General features: G+C 42.9%; 1 protein-coding gene and 1 pseudogene across 4 annotated transcripts in view; one reads left to right on the top strand and one right to left on the bottom strand.

Moving 5' to 3' along the window:
- The window catches only part of LOC126273184 (semaphorin-1A), a 1,534,221-nt gene that overhangs the window by 1,043,762 nt on the left and 469,158 nt on the right, over positions 1-21,301 (top strand). The gene's annotated exons all lie outside the window — the stretch shown is intronic.
- On the bottom strand, positions 4,651-4,768 carry LOC126274469 (5S ribosomal RNA; annotated as a pseudogene).

The following is a 21,301-nucleotide window of genomic DNA, read 5'->3' as shown; positions in this document are numbered from 1 at the left end:
GATAAAATGACAGTAAACCACATATTGGAAGTCAAAGGCTTCCACAATTTGATGCTTTTAGTGTTAGAATTTGAGTGCTATGAAAGTATACCATTTCAATGCTAGTGCACAAAGATGATCGATCAAAAGCGTTTTTGTTTCAGTATGTCAGTTAAATATCATGTAATATTTATAGATACAGCCGTGTATACTACAAACCTGAAGCGACGCTGTTGTGCCGAACTTGTGGTGAATTATTAAGTGAAAGGTAGCAGGTACATGTCTAGTTACTTCAAAATTTTATTTTCACCTTTTGTTACCTGACAGATTCTGCGTCCTTCTTATTAATTTAATACATGTATAATGTATATTTATTATAAATAATGTTTCTGTCTCAATTTTTGATGCACAGTCCATGATTGGAGTGTTTCCACAGTGGCCACAAATTGTAACGTGACTGCCGGCTTCTGTCACAAGGTAAACACAAGTTACACACTGGAAGTTGTTATTACGAAACTCCGAATAAAATACATGTACCTCAAGTTTGTATCTTTCCAGTAGACATATTTTTCAGTGGTAGTGAGCAGCCTCGAAAAAAATATTCTCTTTCATTCGAATGGACTTACGAAACGAATCCCAGTCTCTAAACCTGTGTGATAAAGCACGTTGTTTAGAGTGACTGTGGTCAACAAAGTATCGAGAATATGTGTATTATACTTTAACTGTATTCAGTTTCAAACCGAAAATGTGATGGAGATGCAACTGAATTTGCGAATAATTTCTACTAGTGTGTGCCTCAGAACATTGTAGACATGATGTAGTGATCCTCTAGCAGCAGTTCGTTGTTCAAGCTGTCGAACAGTCTGGAATCTTCTCTTCCCTTTTGTCCGCTCTTCTTCAATCGCTAACACAGTTAACGCAGCTATTTTACCTGCGACCATTTTCGTAAAGAAAACTGTATGACTTGCGCTCCGGATGCAGCCAAAAACTGCCACTGGAGAGCGCTGCGGTCGAAAGTCACGATGAGCAGCACGTTCCGTGTAATGTGGCAGGTCGCTTCAGAGCACTCCAGCATCACACACGACAGACATCACGTCTCTCAAGCTTCCCAATGAGAAACACGTCCCTTGTAAGGACGGATTGATGTGTTGGCTGCCTCGATTTGATAATCTGAAAAACTCGCCTCTCTGCACCACCGTGATTTCAGGCGTAAGCTGGACCAGACTGTCAGGTAATGTAGGATAGACGAAAATTAATAGTGAAAACTAACGCGGGTGAATGTACACGATAGTAAAAGCGGACACGTTCCAGTACGGGTCTGCAAACAAGTTGTTTACTACAGAAGTAGCAAATGTGTGGTTACGACACATCACTGATTTGAGTATGAAATGTTGCCCTATTTGGTACAAATGTCTGTGAGAAATGTAAGATTTTCGGTTAAGTTACCATCTAATTAGTCTATAATTACACATAAGCCCCTGTGTAACTTTGAGAAATGTGTTAAGTGCGCGATGGGGTACCAGCACATTTTCTGTCATGTGTAAGACGATACCTAAAGCACTAGTGTGGTCCAAGATAGAAAGGCCAAGCAAGGCCCATACCTTGACCTCAAAGATCACGAGAAGTCAATCTTCTGAATTTTTCTGTCTGGGACCACCTCAGATGTGAGGTCTACGGCATTTCCGTTAACACGGTTGGAGAACTGGATAAGTGAATGACACAGCTTGTCAAGATTCACGAGATGGTCGACGGCTGTTTGGAAGCATTCATACGCAATTCGCTGCAGAGAAGAGAACAGCATTGCATCCCAACTCAAGGACGACATAATAGTAGAAAAATTACTCTTTTGTAGATATAACTAGAAATTACCAAAAATACTTTGAAAAGAGATTTTGGCGATGTTCTGGGTGCTGGGATGGCACAACAGTCGAAAGTTTATTGCTTAAACTTTTTGAGTAATGAGACAACGATATTTGTCGTCTTGGAATAGCAAATCTGTATGAGACAAATTCAATGATACAGCAGTTCCGCACGTCTACCAAATAATTTGGGTGTAAAAATACAGTGAATAAGGAAATTTTTGTGCTGTTACTGCCGCCGTTTGAAGGGCGCGCCGGTCACCATGGAAACTGGAGCCGCTGAGAGAAACTTTACGTGATGTTTACGACGTTGTCGACGAGTAGTGGAGAGGGCAGAAGATATCGAATCGGCACCATTCCAACATCCGAAACAACACCACAATGATCTCTATACTTGATGTATTTTTACTTAGCTCTTTATCACATCTACAAAAGAGTTTTTTTATGAGACGCGTCAGGGTAGCCGAGAAAGCTAATGCGCTGCTTCCTGGACTTGGGTAGGCGCGCTGGCCCCAGATCAAATCCGCCCAGCGGATTACCGACTAGGGCCAGTATGCCAGCCAGCCTAGATGCGGCTTTTAGGCGGTTTTCCACTTCCCGCTAGGTGAATACTGGACTGGTCCCCATGTTCCGCCACAGTTCTACGATTCGCAGACATTTTAAAACGTTCGCACTCTTCCATGGCTTACAATAGACGCAGACAGCTGGGGTACACTAATTCCGTACAGAGAGGTTCGGGGTTGCGGCAGGAAGGACATCCCTCCACCCTGTGTAATTAATACTGCCAAATCAATAGTAACAAGGCCGACCCCAATTTATAGCGGGACAAAGGCCTCAAGAAAGAAAGAAAGATCTGCTATTATGAGGTAAACAATACGCTAGTCTCAGTTTTTAAGTGTGTTAGTGAGCCTTATATTTTTTTAAAAAAATAATATACCTTTCAAGTGGAGGAGCAAGAGCTTTTGTGACCGAACTGTGTGAACTATTTTGTTGTCGCATCAAAATTAACGCAGCTCTTGCAGATCGCAGAGTTAGGTGGAAGATCGTGCATGAATGGCTTGGCGGCTCTGTACAGAACTGTTCCGTTCCGTACATGGGCGTAAAAAGTCACTAAAATGTCTTCCCACATTTCCCATTTCGCTGCACGTTTCATCTCTAGCTGTGTCCTGCGCATGCGACAGTTACAGTTTTTATCGCGCCTTGTTTTAATCTGTATGTGCTCCCGTAACTGTCTGGCTGGGTCAGTTAACAAGTAATCTACACCTTCCCAGTTAACCCATCCCCCTAAAAACAAATATGAATGTGGTATCCAGGTGCCGTCCTACAAGTGCCAAACGTTCCTCATTCGCTGCAAGCAGTCGGTGTCCCGTCAGTGCCACGATCCAAACAGTACGCGCGACCCCACCTGCACGACACGGTTCGCTTTATAATCAACCTGAGCGCGCAGCTCACCTGCTGCAGGTCTCCCCTCCGTAAAAAAAGGGGCAGAAACAAAAAAATGGGACAAAAGGAAGACTGGAGGGGTAATAATTCCCGGCGTAGCTAAGCTCGTGTCGCGTCCCGGTGACGACGACCTCCATCCCACGCCCATCAGTGTGTGCTGCTCAGGGAAATATTAGATCGAGCGCGCGTGCACGCGTGTACCGGCGGGTAATTATGACGCACGGGCTGCATGTAAAAATGTTCCCGTTAATGAAACCGAGCGGACGCGAACATCAGCAGCTTGTAGCGGCGGGGAGATGAATGCGCCCCGGGCGGCGCTTGGGAGCGCTGCCGCCCGGCGACTCCCCTTCGGCTTTAACCTCTCGCAACGACCTGTTACAACCGGGCCCCGCCAAAGTTCATCCGGATTAAAAAAATAGAATGAAAGAGCTGCAGGGACAAAACTAATGTGATTGCGCCGGCTCACACCGGCAGCTATACTTAGCAGCGTCGCGCTAATTGTGCCCTCGAGTTATCACAAAAAACTCCCGGTATTTTTTTTTTATCATCGTTTCTCTGAAAACGATTTGTTAGTATGAAGTATTCTTAAATAGGTTTGGAGTCATATCTCCTAGAAATATTTCCTTTGTAGTGCTCTCCGTGACACATTTTAATGGATTACTAATTTTCAGTCTCCGCATATTCATCTTCCGATACAGCGTGGGGCGACAGCTGTTCTACATACTTATGTAGTAGAAATGCCAACTCCACCTGTATTTATAGGTTTCACTTTATTTTCAGCCGATTACAGTGTTAAATTACACCTTCAGGCGCCTGAAGATAGCAAACATATCTTTATCGTATCTGTGCAAAGTGTTGCGTCAAAATATCTATGCTTTTGAATGGATGGTATATTTATTCCTTTAAACAAGAACAACACCGTTACCGTAAGTTCATATAACTACCAAAGTGTTAAAATTTTAACAAAACGCAAGAGTTATGCTACATCATATATGTAATTATTCCAGTAAGAGAGCTTGCGACATAGATAATGTAATAAGAAGTAGCAATGAAGGCTCGCACAATGATAAGATGAAAATGGTGTGTGAAACCATAGTGGGCTACATCAGCCCTAGGACGGGCGCTGTAGCCCTTTTGCTTCATTGACTTAACATAGTTCAGATGAGAGCACTCCGTCAACAGGCCACAAGTGGCGCATCGGGACCATCCGACCGCCGTGTCATCCTCAATTGGGATGCGGATAGGAGGGGCGTGCGGTCAGCACGTCGCTCTGCCGGTTCCTTATGATGGTTTTCTGTGACCGGAGCCGCTACTGTTCGGTCGAGTAGCTGCTCAATTGGCATCACGAGGCTGAGAGCACCCCGAAAAATGGCAATAGCGTATGGCGGCCCAGATGGTCACCCATCCAAGTGCCGGCCACATCCGACAGCGCTTAACTTCGGTGATCTAACAGGAACCGGTGTATCCACTGCGGCAAGGCCGTTGCCTCATAGTTCAGATGACGTGGCGATTAATGCATTGCTTACATGAGGTGCTACCCAAAAGCAACGTAAAATAGAAATTTTACATTCAGCATAGGTAATTAAATTGTTTAATCGCGTGACACAATCCTTCAGTGCAGGGCAGAGTCGTATTCGTGTTGTGCTAAAGTACATATGACTATTTATGACGTTCCACTCATCTCTACATTAAAACCACCGATCAAGGTGCTGCAGTGGCTGAGGCAATAGAGTCCAGAGGAGTGGGTTTCAGATCCCCATCCACTCTTTTGGATATGATAGATTTAGTTCCATGTTATTGTCCATTCGGCTACAGCTCCATCTTTAATGACCTTGATATCGTCGACTGTGAACTACACGCTAACCTTCCTTACAGTGAAATCGGTGGTGATGCATCATGAAAATCGGTTGGATCTTATAAATAAGGTCGGTTAGGTTACGTTAGGTTAGGTGCAATTGGTTCAGACTCTATACACTATTTTCCTTTTGTCTCCCTTATTTCAGTCTTATTTTTTCAAATTAGAAACAAAATATTTAAAAATTGTGTAGCATCTAAAACTGGAGGCAGAGGACGGTCTCAAAATAACACTGTCTGGGTATTCACCCAAATTATTTGAGGAGACCACGAAAAATCTAGATGTGGATGGTCGGACGGGGCCTTCAAACGCAGTTATCCCGAATGCGACGTTTTTCAAACGAGGCTTCAAAAGTACACAGGAAAGATCAAAACGAGTGCACACCAAAAGTGTACGCTATCCTCTTAAAAATAATCGAAAGAATGTTCATTTGCACCCAGTTATTTACTGTAGGCAGACACAACAGTGCACATCTGCTGTAGACTTCACAACTTACCTTTTTTTTCGTACCGGATGAAAATACCCCACTGCCTAGTTTGCCAAGTAATAGGAAGTAATCAGTAGGTTCAGGGATAGGCGGTTGTCCTGCATCAGAAGCTTTTCCTCCCACATAAAGTGACTTCCTTTGGTAATGTTCCACATTCCTGAAAAATTTATTAATTGCAACGAAGTACGAATTCTGCCTTAAACTATTCGTCCTCGTGTAGATGGCTGGGTAACTGATTTCACAGATGGCGGCTATGAACTTATCAAGCCAGGAACATTTTTCATAAAGTACGACTGTGTCAAACGGAACTTCTTAATTGCGACTGCTTTAATTACTTGAAAATCTGGCCAACAGACAATTTACAAAACATCAGCAGCCTGCTACAAGTAGTCGCTATTCCGTTTTTTTAATTACATTCGAAGTTTGCTGTCGTAAGCAGCCGTGTGTTGGTAGCACAAGGTGCACGAACTAGTGTACTGTGCTCGTCAAGTTGCTAAAGGAAAGCCGTCGCAGCTGAGGGACGGAACACCTGTTACGCTAATGCAACGGCTGAGTGGATTTACGTTGCGGCGAGACGATTGCTAAACGCCGACCGCAAATAATCGCCGAGGGACGGACGCAGTTTTCGTTTACTCATTCTAACCTGTTTTGGAGATGGCAGTTACAATATCGGGCATCGTTTTAACATGGGCGAGACGAAGTAAGGTCAGGACGATTGTGCAGTCCGTGTCAAATGAAACGAGTCGTTATCTTCTTCGAGAACTTTCAGTTCTTTTTTCGCACCAGCAAAGCGAGTTGCCGCTGTTCTTAGGCTTCTGAAAATAAACACATCACTGTCACTTTTGCTGCTTTTTATAGCAGTGGAGATCGGCGCCGTTCTGCAAACTTCACATAAAAAAAAATGGCTCTTAGCGCTATGGGACTCAACTTCTGAGGTCATTAGTCCCCTAGAACTTAGAACTACTTAAACCTACCTAACCTAAGGACATCACACACATGCATGCCCGAGGCAGGATTCGAACCTGCGACCGTAGCAGTTGCGCGGTTCCGGACTGAGCGCCTAGAACCGCTAGACCACTGCGGCCGGCAAACTTCACATAATTCTATCCTTTCAATGTTAAACTGAATCCCTTATCTGAGTCTTCTGCACAAGCACGGACAGCATTAGTTATCCCTTCGGATGTGAGAAAGTCAGTGTTCTTCGTACGAATCGACGACCATTTCCTTTTCCCACTCTCGTCCAACTGAGCTACTGCCCATTGTCAAGTCACCTCGGAAATGCGCAGGTGGTTTAGTGACCGGGAGTAATTCCTATGTGCGTCACAACAGCCCTTACGTTGTTATTGTGGCAGATTCGAAAAATTGATGTGGTATTAGGTTGCAAGTTTTAGAATTAATTTTGAGCGCTGGTCCTCTAAAGTGACATAATACCGTCCTCCGTCAATGATAATTTCTTACTCCCTGCAAGGACGATCTTCAGCGATACGTCAGTTTTCGTCGGTGTTACATTGTAGCATAGGTGTTCATAGAACGCACGTGAAAAGTGTGAAACGGCCAAAAACCCTTCACAGCAAAATGGCAGTACTCGGTGATAACTCAACTTTCATATAAATTTAGTTACAAAGCCCTAATTTCCTCTGATTGGAATCAGCACAAACTACAAACTGACGACACATTCGGTCCTAACTTCCTGTTTCAGATGCGGAGTTTCTCCTCTTTTGTGGTAAATTGCGAAATTGGAGTATGAGCGCTTGTGAATGGTTGCCCAGTGATCTTCTTGAGACGACAAACGTAAAAACTATACCAATTCGATGCTTTTCAGATACGTCGCGTCCAGACGATACTGTATACTCCGTTCATCACAAGAATAAACCTAATGTAAACACACGAACGCGATGATTGGTCAGTAGCCGTAGCACACGTTCACTAGTGCTGTTCCGCTCTTGGAAGTCGGTCCATATTATGTATTAGATAGTTTATTACTGTAAATGCTGCACTTTTACAGTAGTCACCGTACCACTGCTATCTGAACCCAACAGAATTCAAAAAAAAAATGTTCAAATGTGTGTGAAATCTTATGGGACTTAACTGCTAAGATCATCAGTACCTAAGCTTACACACTACTTAACCTAAATTATCCAAAGGACAAACACACACACCCATGCCCGAGGGAAGATTCGAACCTCCGCAGGGACCAGCCGCACAGTCCATGACTGCAGCGCCTAAGACCGCTCGGCTAATCCCGCACGGCTCAATAGAATTTATCTGGAGCGAAGTTAAGGGATTTGTAGCGAGAAACAACAAGACATTTAAGCTGCCAAACTTACTGGAAATAATGCACGAAGCTTTATGAAACGTCACTGCCGAACGATGGCGAAATGCAGAACAGCACGTCATAAAAGAGGAGGATCGCCTCGGTATCAGCGTACCGCTTTCTTCGGAGTCCCATATGGAAGTAGTTCAGACATTTCCATACTACTGACTGAAATAGCTTCAGTGGCTTCAATATTTAACTACAAGGTGAAATCCCAGCAGCGCGCTTTTACGCCGCACATAGCTCCTGCAAAAAAATTACCCTTGTTAATCTGAAATTTTCATCACTCTCGTTTTCAATTACAGTATTATGGTAGCTAAGATCGAGTGCATGTTTTCCTTCAGATCACCTAAGAACCGTATCGCCTGAGTTTTACCATTATTTCCTTCTGTTTAAAAATTAAATGACAATCAAGCGTATATTGTTCTCTGATGCTCCATTTTTACGCCTTTACTACAACTGTTCACATCACTGCAGGTTAGTTGGACCAGGTGGCTGGCCAGTGCTTTCTAAGTAAAATGCACCGGTAAAGCTGTTGTCCCGTATTATCGTTGAGTCTATGTACGCATAATGCTCAACTAAAACGCTTCCTCGTTATCATACTTGACTGTACACGACAAAGATCGGCTTCTGCTCCATGTGAAACGATATCCAATGAGGTACCAGTATAGTATAACGTTTACATGAGGTTTATTCTGATGATGAACGGAGTGTAGTAGAACCCCTTTCATACGTGTCAAAAGTATGCATGTAAGAAGAATACCAGTTAAAAATTATGAACCACGCACTCATCTGAGATCTATAAACTGTAAAGAGAAAAATAAACCGCCATCCACAGCGTAGGTAATTCGCGGCTTAACCAAATAAACGTGAAAATAATTTTGTTAGATGTTAATAGGTAAGTACAGGGACTATCGAAAGTAAAGTACCTGCCTGCAGTTTGCTTTTATAGTACTTCCGCTGCATTTAGTTATCTCCGTCCTTCTTTGTGTTCATAGTTTTCTTTCATCACGGAGTAAAATAGCGCTTTTATACATAGTCAGACGGAAGTAATTTATAGTTGAGGAAGCCGACGGAGAAACTGCCAACTACTATTCTCAGATAGTGGCGAGGATGTCATGCTTTCCACTAAACACACAGCCCACTGATGCGAAGGAAGATGCACCGGGAAGGAGCTGCGATGAGTACAGAGATACGTCCTCTGCTCTTCTGTATCGCTGTAAGAGGAGGCAGCTGCGCTGAGAATTTTTTAAAGTGGGGAAGTCAGTTTGCGAGATGGCAGTGTCGTGTTCATAGCTGTCGCAGATAGGCAAATAAGCCTCACTTGTTTATATGAACGTCCCAACCCAAAGAAAAGTACCCTATTCGTCATTTGCTGTTATCCCGTAGTCTCATCGTTCTCTGCATTTTGCAGTCAGCGCTGGTATATATATTGCAAGGCTCCGACGAAGAGGAAAGAATGCATTAATGGGCAGAATCTTATTTTCTGTTTGAAACAATGACAGTAAAGTGAAAGATGCGTTTCGATAACATCCACCTTATACTAAATGTATTCTGCGAGACACTCGTCATTCAATTACGCAATAACGAATTTATATGCAGACGTTGTAGAAAATTTATATATGAGTCCGTAATCGACTAATTTCTCTTAAGTATGTACCAGATGGTATTTTTATTGTACCAGATGTCAAACTTTTTGGTCAATACATTCATGAATAGAGCAAGGAAAGTAGCAGTGCTTCCACGGTTCTGTGTAAACTGTTGCCAGTTTGATCTCACAGGCTCTGCGAGATCGCGATATAGGAGGATGAGTAATTTTCCTTCATTGCACTCAGCAAACTGTCTCTTTCAGTTTTATATGAATCTACCTTACATTTGGAATGTCTGGCAGGTATACAGCTTTTCTAACATTTCTGTGACTCTTATTAGCTTCTTAAACAAACCCGTCAGCACTCTTTCTGCCCTTGTTAAAATTAGTAATTGAAAAAACATATTTTTATAGAAAAATCTTTTACTGCATATTACAAACGTATACAATATGCGTGACCTATCTCGATTTATCCGGCAGGTGAAAAAAATCAAAACTGTTCTCAGTAATCTATAACAAATGTCTTCCTACATGAAAGTCGATTTGATACTTCCTTGAAGTGAAAAATATATGACGGGACTTCCTTACAACAATAAGTGTGTATTGGCGTGTGTTACAGGCAAAGTCTCTTTCATTCCGCCAATGAGTCCACTTCAGAGTTAATTCGACAGACATGTGCAACAGTTCCATACGCTCTGAAGAAAAGTTTCGTTTCACTAGTTTCATGGAATAAAAGAAAGAAAACGTTTAGCCTTCATATTTACAAGAGCATTGTTTTGTTATCTTCTTTGAACCGAGCTATTATCCTTAGTTGCTACTCGTAGCATTATCAGAACGCTACTTATACATTTATTTTATTTGTACTTTCATCGAAATTAATCCCACTGCACCAAATTAAAGCGCTGTTCGCAATATGTATTCAGTGTTCTCGTTTAGAAAATACAAACAGGGCTGAACTGTAGTTTATCTCCTTCCTCGTAGATGGAAGATACGGAATGAAAAAAATTATTTCGCGCTTTGAAAACAGTCGTGTTGGTTCTAAGGAAATAACTTTACCTGTTCTCGTTAATGCTTGGCGTACACGCAAGGCAATCTAGTTTGCGTGTATTGCCGTAGTCCCTCATACATAAAACAGGTGACAGAAGCCATCATTTCACAAGGGCTGTGGAGGTACGTTCACCAGAGTAAAATCGATTTCATGTTATGGCTTGTTATTTGTTGCTCGAAATATAAATGGTACAAATCTTAACCATTACACATGGCCATCAATGCGTGCACTTTAGTACTTATTTACAAACACATAATTATCTTAAATATGCCCATATTGCATGATTGCAAATTACTCGTATATTGAATGTTTGTTCCATTGATAGCAGAAGTTAGGGAACGTTTATTCAGTAATGCTAAAGGGAACTACCGACTGCGTGCTAGGTAAACAACATAATTAAATAAATAATGAAAATATCACTGTATAACATGTGCTATGATGTAAATATGTTTGAAGAAATAATGTTAGTACTCGCAGTGTAGATATTAACTTCGCAGTTTAAGTATATCTTGACAGTTGAGGAACCTTTGACATGTTCAACAACTCCACTGTATAATAATAAAAAAAGTGTATGATAAAGTGTGAGGTGCTGATGGTGTGTCAGCTCTTGGATTCCGTGAGCCAGATAGGGATATGTTCCTACTGCGTAAAGGTAAACGTACGTTTCAAACTATTTAAATAACACAACCCACAGAACTGTGCACATTAACATGCATTGTACCTGGGCAGTGACAAAAATATTTCGAACACAGACACATGGGCACACCAAGAAAAATCTCTTTTTGCGTTTCACAGGAATCTATAATAAACTGTTAGTGTGAGGGGTAACAGTTGCGCACCAGCTGATGCCAATATGCTTCCGAAACTCATGGGCCAATAAATATTGCAAAAATTAAAAGGGTGTTATTTTCTTATGCAGTTACGCCAGCTGGGATCCAGTCACAGAAACAGATATGGAACTCGATGTTTGGGCGTTTGGGCTAGCGTCGATCCTTTCAGGTTTTCACATGGGGACGTATCTGGCGAATACGAAGGATAGGCTATAGTGAAACCATTCTTTCTGGTTAAAGATTCGAGAAAAGAGCAACGAAGTGGGAAAATATGGATTATTGTAGTACAAAATTCATTAATTGTTTCGTCACAAATCCACACTATTTCAACATTTTTTTTTTCGGACTGTTTCACCTAAGCGATTTGTAGGTCATACTCCGTTTGATCGTTCGATCTTGGAACAAAAAGTCATACTTCAGTATGCCTTTAAAATCGCAGTACACAGTGAACTTGATTTTCAGATCTGACGCACTTTTCGGGCATTTAACGACCTTGGCAATCCGGAACGCTTAAAACTAGAGTGATTGACTTTTTGTTTCGAGCTTAACATCCGTAAAATCCATCTTTCGTCGCCCGCCTGTTCGGACATTTTTCGTTAGTTCTGCATCGTTCTTGATTTCATCTAGCGACTCCAGAGCAACTTGCACACGCCGTGGTTTTCAGTCGAAATTCGATAATTTTTCCACCAGTTTTGTTGTATCACTTTTCATACCCAAAACACCCGAAAATTTTCATGCTATCAGACAATCGACTTGCCAGCATCATCGGCGACTTATCTGATAGTCATAACCATTTCTTTAACCTTTTTCATTGTTTCTTCGGTTGATGATCTCCTGGCTTTTGGGCACTCACAATTTTCAGCCTCTTGACAGCCTTCTTCGAAGTGCTTATACCATGGGTAAGCCTACGATACAATGGTAACAAAAATCCACTAACATCAGTATTTAAGATTTTTAGACTTGACTGCACATTTTTCCGTTCTTATAGAGAAAAGTAATACGAATTCTCTGATACTTTTATACAAAATAAATGATCGCTATTACTAGGAAAACATTTTTAGCACTTTTGGCAGCGGCAACAGACGAAACATTCGATATAGCTTACACGGTACAGATACTTTTTAGATTTATTTACCAGCGCAAAAATGAATAAAATCGCCCAAATCGGCCAATTACAACACACGAAATTACAGAATTTTCGGTCCTTTTTGAACACATCTCGCAGATAAATATTTGCCTGAGGTGGAGCACAATAACAAAAATTAATATGTAGTTTCGTAAGTAAAAGAGGGCATGAAATGGAAGAATTACAAAGAACTTCTCAGTTCCCTCAAAGGTCTTGTAACAGTGGTTCCAAAACTTTCTCAGACCATCACCCCCCAATGTAATTAGAATTTAGATAGTAACCCCAGCACCTCCACCCCCCCCCCCCCCGTCTTGCCATCTGTTGTCCCCCCTCTCCCATATTATCGCTAATTTTAGCGCCTAACCGAACTATAGCATGAAAGACTTTTCGTGGAACTCTTTTATTTTTAAAATGATGAAATATAAATGATATTTAGTTTATGAGTGTTCACGCGCGTGCACGTGTGTGTGTGTGTGTGTGTGTGTGTGTGTGTGTGTGTGTGTGTGAATTAGAATGAGTCACGAAGGAGTTCGTGGTGCATCCTTCTCAGATAAGAAAACTAACAGCCCACAGTGAGGGTACACACTTGTGACAAACCATGCTTCCCCTGCATTACTCCGCTCCACCGCGGCACTTGCTTGACTTGCACCCTGCAACGCCATTGAAAACAGGTTCAGATGTGTGCAATATACTTACTGTCTGTAAATCACTTGACTGCTGCACTCCTTGATTCTGAACTGGCAGAATTTGGACGACTTCAGACTGTTAATGTTTTGTGTCAAAACGCTCTAACAATAATAATAACATTGCGTATAGAACTGTAGTAGGCTTTATGTAGTTACTGCTGTGTCGTGTGAATTAATTCATTTAACTGTCTCGAAGTGAGTAACGAAGCGTGATGGTGGGGACACGTAAGAGGATACACTGGCATTTTTTGTCAGAAAAGATGATAGTCTCGCGCTCAGTTAGGACGCGGAAAATGAGAAATTCAGCCATAGGGATGGTACTGCCAGGCCGACTTCTGTTCGGCGAGCGCTTTACTCCGTAATCAGGAAAGAGCGGGACTTGCGGCGGCTTCCAGGCTTGTGGGCGACGCAGCGCTTCCTGTTAGGGTCGCGTCCAGCCGCGGCCGGGAGGGCATTAAACTTGCAGCCGGGCGGAAGGCGGCGAAAGCCTCGGATACCGGAAATTACCGATCCTGCAGCGCGGCCGGAGGAGAGCTTAAACATGGAAGAGCTGGCGCGCACGTGCTGCACGCACTCATCCCCGCTTGCCGAGCCGATACGCACTTCGAGAGTACTGTGCGGGTACCGTTATCGATACCCTCACCGACGATGTGCCTAGCAGCTTCCCGTCCAGTATTTTTCGGTGTTAATGCCCCTTTGTGTCGGCTGGCGCACTGTCGAGTCTCGCCAACAACGCTTGCTGAAGTGTGCGCGCCGAGTCAGTTGAGAGTTTGAGTCGGCTCAGTTGAACATGTGGGGAAGGAGTCGCGCGAAAAGGCCACTGGAAATCAAAGTAGAAAGGGCGTAGGCTTCCACGGCCAGTGTCAATCGGCATAAAAGTTTTCTGGCTTGGTTGGTTTATGGGTTTAAAGGAACCACACTGCTACGGTCATTGGTCCCATTTTCTGGGATTGGTACCGCGTCATAAGGTATAAAACTAATGCTGCTGGTTTTTCTCCAGCATCAATAGTTTTTATACATTATGGCGCGGTACCATACCCAGAAAACTTTTATGTATAAAGTATTTATCAGTTGTACTGAACGGTATATGTAGCCCACACGTAAAGATTAACGAGAAGAGAAGCCGAGCGTGTTTCAGGTTGAGCGGAAGTGAATTTACGGAACCAGATGTCAATGTAGGCGAGTAATGGGAACACTTATTGTAAGAGCGGACACCAGCAAGAGAAATAATTTATATGCGAGATTACTCAAAACCATATTCGCAATGAATTGATGTGAATGGAGTGTGGTCTCTCTGGAATAAAAGGAGACAGGCGCGGAAAAATGGGCTGCCTCTGAAATGTCAGAGCTTAGAGCTAAATATCACATTAGGATATTTACGGTTGAGACCAATGTCAATTTTAGTAGTTCCCGTACCCAGCAACAGATTGCACCACTTATCTCTAACAAGGGAACCTCCCCATCGCACCCTCCTCAGATTTAGTTATAAGTTGGCACAGTGGATAGGCCATGAAAAGCTGAACACAGACCAATATAGAAAACAGGAAGAAGTTGTGTGGAACTATGAAAAAATAAGCAAAATATACAAACTGAGTTGTCCGTGCGCAAGATAAGCAACATCAAGGATAATGCGAGCTCAGGAGCGCCTTGATCCCGTGGTTAGCGTGAGCAGCTGCGGAACGAGAGGAACTTAAGTTCACGGCTTTCCTCGAGTGAGAAGTTGAGTTTTTTATTTTCAGACAATTATTATCTATCCTTCCGTCCGTCCGAAAATTCCAGAACATGTTCAGATTTGCTTGGACATATGCAAGATTTGACGGTCTACACACGGAAAAATTTGAAAACGTTAAAAACATATGTTTTGACAGAGCACAGGGAAAACTGTGCGACTGTGAAACTGTTGCATTCATTTGTTGCAGTTTATGTGACAAACTCTTATGTTTTCATCACCTTTTTGGGAGTGATTATCACATCCACAAGAAAACCTAAATCTGGCAAGGTAGAAGAATCTTTTTATCCATTCGCCCAGTGTACAAGTTAGGTGGGTCGACAACATATTCCTGTCATGTGACGCACATGCCTTCACCAGTGTCGTATAGAATATATCAGACGTGTTTTCCTGTGGAGGAATCGGTTCACCTATGACCTTGCGATCAAATGTATTCGGTTCCCATTGGAGAGGCAGGTCCTTTCGTCTACTAATCGCACGGTTTTGCGGTGCGGTCACAAAACCTAGACACTAAACTTATTACAGTGAACAGAGACGTCAATGAACGAACGGACAGATCATAACTTTGCGAAAATAAAGAAAGTAAACTTTTCACTCGAGGGAAGACTTGAACCAAGGACCTCTCGTGCCCCAGCTGCTCACGCTAACCACGGGATCAAGGCGCTCCTGAGCTCACATTATCCTTGATGTTGCTTATCTTGCGCATGGACAACTCAGTTTGTATATTTTGCTTGTTTTTTCATAGTTCCACACAACTTCTTCCTGTTTTCTCGATTGACCTGTGTTCAGTTTTTCAAGACCTATCCACTGTGCCAACTTATAACTAAATCTGAGGGGGGTGCGATTGGGAGGTTCCCTTGTAAGTTTTAGCAGTTGAGGGTTAGCCCGGTTTTCCGCGCATGTCTCCAAAGGGCTTTGGATGCGTGAATCACGTGTTCTCCGCTGCAGAGGCGAATGTCCTTGCGTTCATGTAGAACAATTTTCCAGTAGTCTGTTAATACACTCAAAAAAAAAAAAAACAAAAAAACGACGCAACGAAGGAGCTACTCAAATTGGTATTCTTACAGGTATCTATGGAAAGCACAAAATTGTAAACGGGAGGGTTGAAAAAGCGTTGTTGGTTTTGAACGGTCCGTACATGAACAGCAGACCAAAAAATGTAGTCGGGCTCTAACCCGTGGCGCGGGGGAATGGGGGCGGGGGGGGGGGGGGGGGTGCTACAGTCCTACAATGTCCTATGTCCTTACATAAAGGTTGTTTTTTCCGGGAGATGACAACAGTGTCAAAGAACGTTTGTGAAGAAAGTTGCTTTGTTGCTCATAGCACTTCGAATTGTCATTTACGGCCGTGAAATGTGTGGGACTCAACCAAGAAACAGATACAATAGCCACACGCCTTGAGGTCTTTTCTTGTTGATTCTAAGCGGCGGTGTCTCTCAGATGTTTCCCACTACCACCAAGAAGAAAATGGTGTGATTTCAACGGTTGACGTCGCAATTGTAACCTATATCACAGAGGCGTCTAAAGAAGAGCGGAAATTTGGGTAAGAAAGAGTGTGGCGGCCTTCCCCTCGTGTGATCGTCCATGTGATGTTGAGAAACGTTATGGTAAAATGGTGCGAATGTGACGTCGTTATTCCACCTTACATCTGACCTGATCTACTGAGCTGTGGCCTTTCTTTTGAGTGTGTCGTTATCCTCCTGTTTGTAGCGTCGCCAAGACCAAGGATGACGTCACAGGGCGCCATGCTTTTGCACCATTACAGAGGCATTACAGAGGAAGGTCGTAGGCAACTTTGAGCCAAGTTTCGTACTTCTGCGCCAAGACCAAGGATGACGTCACAGGGCGCCATGCTTTTGCACCATTACAGAGGCATTACAGAGGAAGGTCGTAGGCAACTTTGAGCTAAGTTTCGTACTTCTGCGTCGCAATAGGAGACAGTTAAGGGTTTTCAAAAAAGTGATAATTAAGTTGTGTTGCGTAGTCTCGTTTGTCCGATGACCTAAAAAATAATGTTCGCAAGCTTTTGTATTTGTGTAGATCCACAGCCTCCAGATGCTTAGCAAACGTAAACATGGTCTGTGGTAGGCTCTAATGCGACGTTTGCGTAGTCTTATGATTAGCTGAGTTTGACTAAGTGTCATTGTCAAGCACGTTTGGATCTCTGTAGTTCATGTTATTTTCAGAATATTCTAAATTACAATCAAAAGGTAGCCATATACCGTCATTTTACGAAAGGATCAGCATTACAGTGACACTTTTTAAGATCGTATTCTGAACTTTGCCGTATGTTCAACAACATGGTAACAGTTACTAAGTAAAAACTGGCCATATTACGTCGTTTTACGAAAGGATCAACACTACAGTGACACCCTTCAAGATCCAATTCTGAACTTTGCTCTGTAAGTTACCATCATGTTATACATGAGCAAAGTCCAGAATAGGATCTCAAAAGGTGTCACTGTGATGTGGATACATCTACATCTACATGATTACTCTGCTATTTACAATAAAGTGCTTGGCAGAGGGTTCAATGAACCACCTTCAAGCTGTCTCCCTATCGTCCCATTCTCGAATGGCGCGCGGGAAAAACGAGCACTTAAATTCTTCTGTGAGAGCCCTGATTTCTCTTATTTTATCATGATGATCATTTCTCCTTATGTATTTGGGTGCGACTGAATGTTTTCGCAATCAGAGGAAAAACTGGTGACTGAAATTCCATGAGAAGATCCCGTCGCAAAGAAAAACGCCTTTGTTTTAATGATTGTCACTTCACGTGTCATGTCTGTGGCACTATCTCCCATATTTCGCGATTATAGAAAACGAGCAGTCCTTCTTTGTACTTTTTCGATGTCATCCGTCAGTCCCACCTGATGTTGGTCTCACATCGCACAGCAATATTCCAGAATAGGGCGTACAAGCGTGGTGTAAGCAGTCTCTTTAGTAGACCTGCTGCACCTTCTAAGTGTTCTGCCAATGAATAGTCTTTGATTCCCTATGTAAGTAGGCTGTTTACGTTTTCTTAGTGGTAACGCCACGTAGCGCTCTATATGAAAAATCACTGGCTGTGCCGTGTGCAGTCTGTGGCTGGTTTGCATTGTTGTCTGCCATTGTAGTGTTGGGCAGCGGCAGCTGGATGCTAACAGCGCGTAGCGTTGCGCAGTTGGAGGTGAGCCGCCAGCAGTGGTGGACGTGGGGAGAAAGATGGCGGAGTTTTGTAATTTGTAAGACTGGATGTATATATATATATAATGACTATTAAGGTACATTGTATGTTCTCTATTAAAATCTTTCATTTGCTAACTATACCTATCAGTAGTTAGTGCCTTCCGTAGTTTGAATCTTTTATTTAGCTGGCATTAGTGGCGCTCGCGGTATTGCAGTAGCTTGAGTAACCAAGATTTTTGTGAGGTAAGCGATTTGTGAAACGTATAGGTTAATGTTAGTCAGGGCCATGTTTTGTAGGGATTTTTGAAAGTCAGATTGCGTTGCGCTAAAAATATTGAGTGTCAGTTTAAGCACAGTCTTGTATAAATTTTTCTAAGGGGACGTTTCAACCTGCTGCACCTTCTAAGTGTTCTGCCAATGAATAGCCTTTGATTCCCTCTAACCACATCATTATCTATGTGATCGTTCCAATTTAGGTTATTTGTAATTGTAATCCCTAAGTATTTAGTTGAATTAACAGCCTTCAGATTTGTATGACTTATCGTTTCATCGGAATTTAGTGGATTTCTTTTAGTACTCATGTGTATAACTTCATTTTCTTTATTCAGGGATACTTGCCACTTTTCGCACCGTACAGATATATTATCTTAATCATTTTGCTATTAGTTTTGGTCATCTGATGACTTTACAAGACGGTAAATGGCAGCATTATCTGCACTCAATCTCAGACGGCCTATGTTAATATAGATCAGGAACAATAGAGGGTCTATAACACTTCCCTGGGGAACGTCGGATACGACTTCTGTTTTACTCGATGACTTTACCTCTGTTACTACGAACTGTGACCTTTCCGACAGGAAATCACGTTCAAATGGTTCAAATGGCTCTGAGCACTATGCTACTTAATATCTAAGGTCATCAGTCCCCTAGAACTTAGAACTACTGAAACCTAACTAACGTAACGACATCACACACATCTATGCCCGAGGCAGGATTCGAACATGCGATCGTAGCGGTCGCGCGGTTCCAGACTGAAGCGCCTAGAACCGCTCGGCCACACTGGCCGGCAGGAAATTACGCATCTAATCGCACAACTGAGGTGATATTCGATAGGCATTCAGTTTGGTTTGAAGATGCTTGTGAGGAACAGTGTCGAAAGCCTTCTGGAAATCTAAAAATGTGGAGTGAATTTGACATCCCCTGTCGATAGCACTCATTACTTCATGAGCTAGTTCTGTTTCGCAGGAACGATATTTTCTGAATCCGTGCTGACTATGTCTCAATAAATCGTTTTCTTCGAGCTACTTTATAATGTTCGAAAACAGTTTATGTTCCAAAACCCTACTGCAAATCGAAGTTAGCGATATGGGCCTATAATTCAACGGTTTCCTCCTACTTCACTTTTTGGAAATTGGTGTGACTTGAGCAGTTTTCCAGTCCTTAGGCACGGATCTTTCTGAGGGCTAGCGGTTTTATATAATTGCTATATATAGAGTTATTGTATCAGCATACTCTTATATTATTTTCGTAATGTGATGGAATATGACTACTTTGTTGTTGTAATAAAGAATGATTTGAAAATGACATGAAATACAGATGCTACAAGGTCCTTGACAATGAAACTCAGTTGAAATTAGCTAATCACACTACATCTACATCTACATGATTACACTGCAATTCACAGTTAAGTGCTTGGCAGAGGGTTCATCGAACCACAATCATACTATCTCTCTACCATTCCACTCTCGAACAGCGCGCTGGAAAAACGAACACCTAAACCTTTCTGTTCGAGCTCTTATTTTATTTTGATGATCATTCCTACTTATGTAGGTTGGGCTCAACAAAATATTTTGGCATTCGGAAGAGAAAGTTGGTGACTGAAATTTCGTAAATAGATCGCGCCGCGACGAAAAAGTCTTTGCTTTAATGACTTCCATCCCAACTCGCGTATCATATCTACCACACTCTCTCCCCTATTACGTGATAATACAAAACGAGCTGCTCTTTTTTGCACCCTTATTAAATAAACATAGCCGGCCGGAGTGGCCGTGCGCTTCTAGGCGCTACAGTCTGAAACCGAGCGACCGCTATGGTCGCAGGTTCGAATGCTGCCTCGGGCATGGATGTGTGTGATGTCCTTAGGTTAGTTAGGTTTAGGTTTAATTAGTTCTAAGTTGTAGGTGACAGATGACCTCAGAAGTTAAGTCGCATAGTGCTCAGAGCAATTTGAACCATATTAAATAAACATCGCATTACATCGTACTACAGATCGTGTTTACGTCTATTAAATAATGTTGGATTTCATGACAATTTTCTATAGACTTAAAGACGGCGCAACATGGGTAAGGTAACAGTTGAAACTACTCCTAGTTCAGCCGTGGCTGCGTAAGGGGAAAGTTTTGAAGTGGAATGCTTGCTGTGCTCATTGTTACCGCACAGGGATGATAGCACGTTATAGCAGGTCCTAACCGCGCAGCTGGAACCGCGGTGTCAGAAAGCCGACCGTAACAGTAAAAAAGAGTAGCACCGCCAGCATGAAACGAACTGCAACAAGCGGCCGGCAACGACCGCCGGGATAAAACACGTCGCGCCGCCGGCGTTATCATGTGCGCGCATCAAACGCGGGCCGTAAACTGACTCCGAGGCAGGCCTGCCGGCCGCCGGCTGTGTAACTAGCAGCACTAAAGCGAGGAGTGCGTCCGCGGGCACGTTTACACGCTTTCCCCGCCGTGTTCTATTACAGTGCGCAACCAGAGTTATTTGTGTGGTTAACACCGGCCGGATGCTCGCGCCCGCAGCTGACTGCAAATGAGGCCCGTGGCCGGCTATCCGTTATCCGAGTGTTCTCCGAGATAAGTTACTGCCATTTATTCGGGGGAAAGGGTCTGGAAAATTTTATAATTTGGTACCAGTAAAAAAAAAAAAAGTCCGAAGACAAGGTGTTACGTATCGTTTACGAGTCTCCTGGGAATAAGCGTTATTTAAGGGCGACGTGAAGGAAGAAAACTGCAGACTGGGGCGGGATTTTCGAGTTAATAAGGCGAGCGCGGGAGTTTTCTAGATTTACGGAAGACTTGACTGCACCAAGTCTGGCCCGGGATGTTACGGCTTATTACATAACTGAAACTGTCGAGCTTGGTTTCGTGATGACGCGATGCAGAGTTCTGTTTAGGACTGCCGTTGTGTTATG

The sequence above is a fragment of the Schistocerca gregaria genome, chromosome 5, assembly GCF_023897955.1.
Source record: "Schistocerca gregaria isolate iqSchGreg1 chromosome 5, iqSchGreg1.2, whole genome shotgun sequence".
NCBI classification, from domain to species: domain Eukaryota; kingdom Metazoa; phylum Arthropoda; class Insecta; order Orthoptera; family Acrididae; genus Schistocerca; species Schistocerca gregaria.
This window is presented reverse-complemented; position numbering and strand designations above follow the sequence as displayed.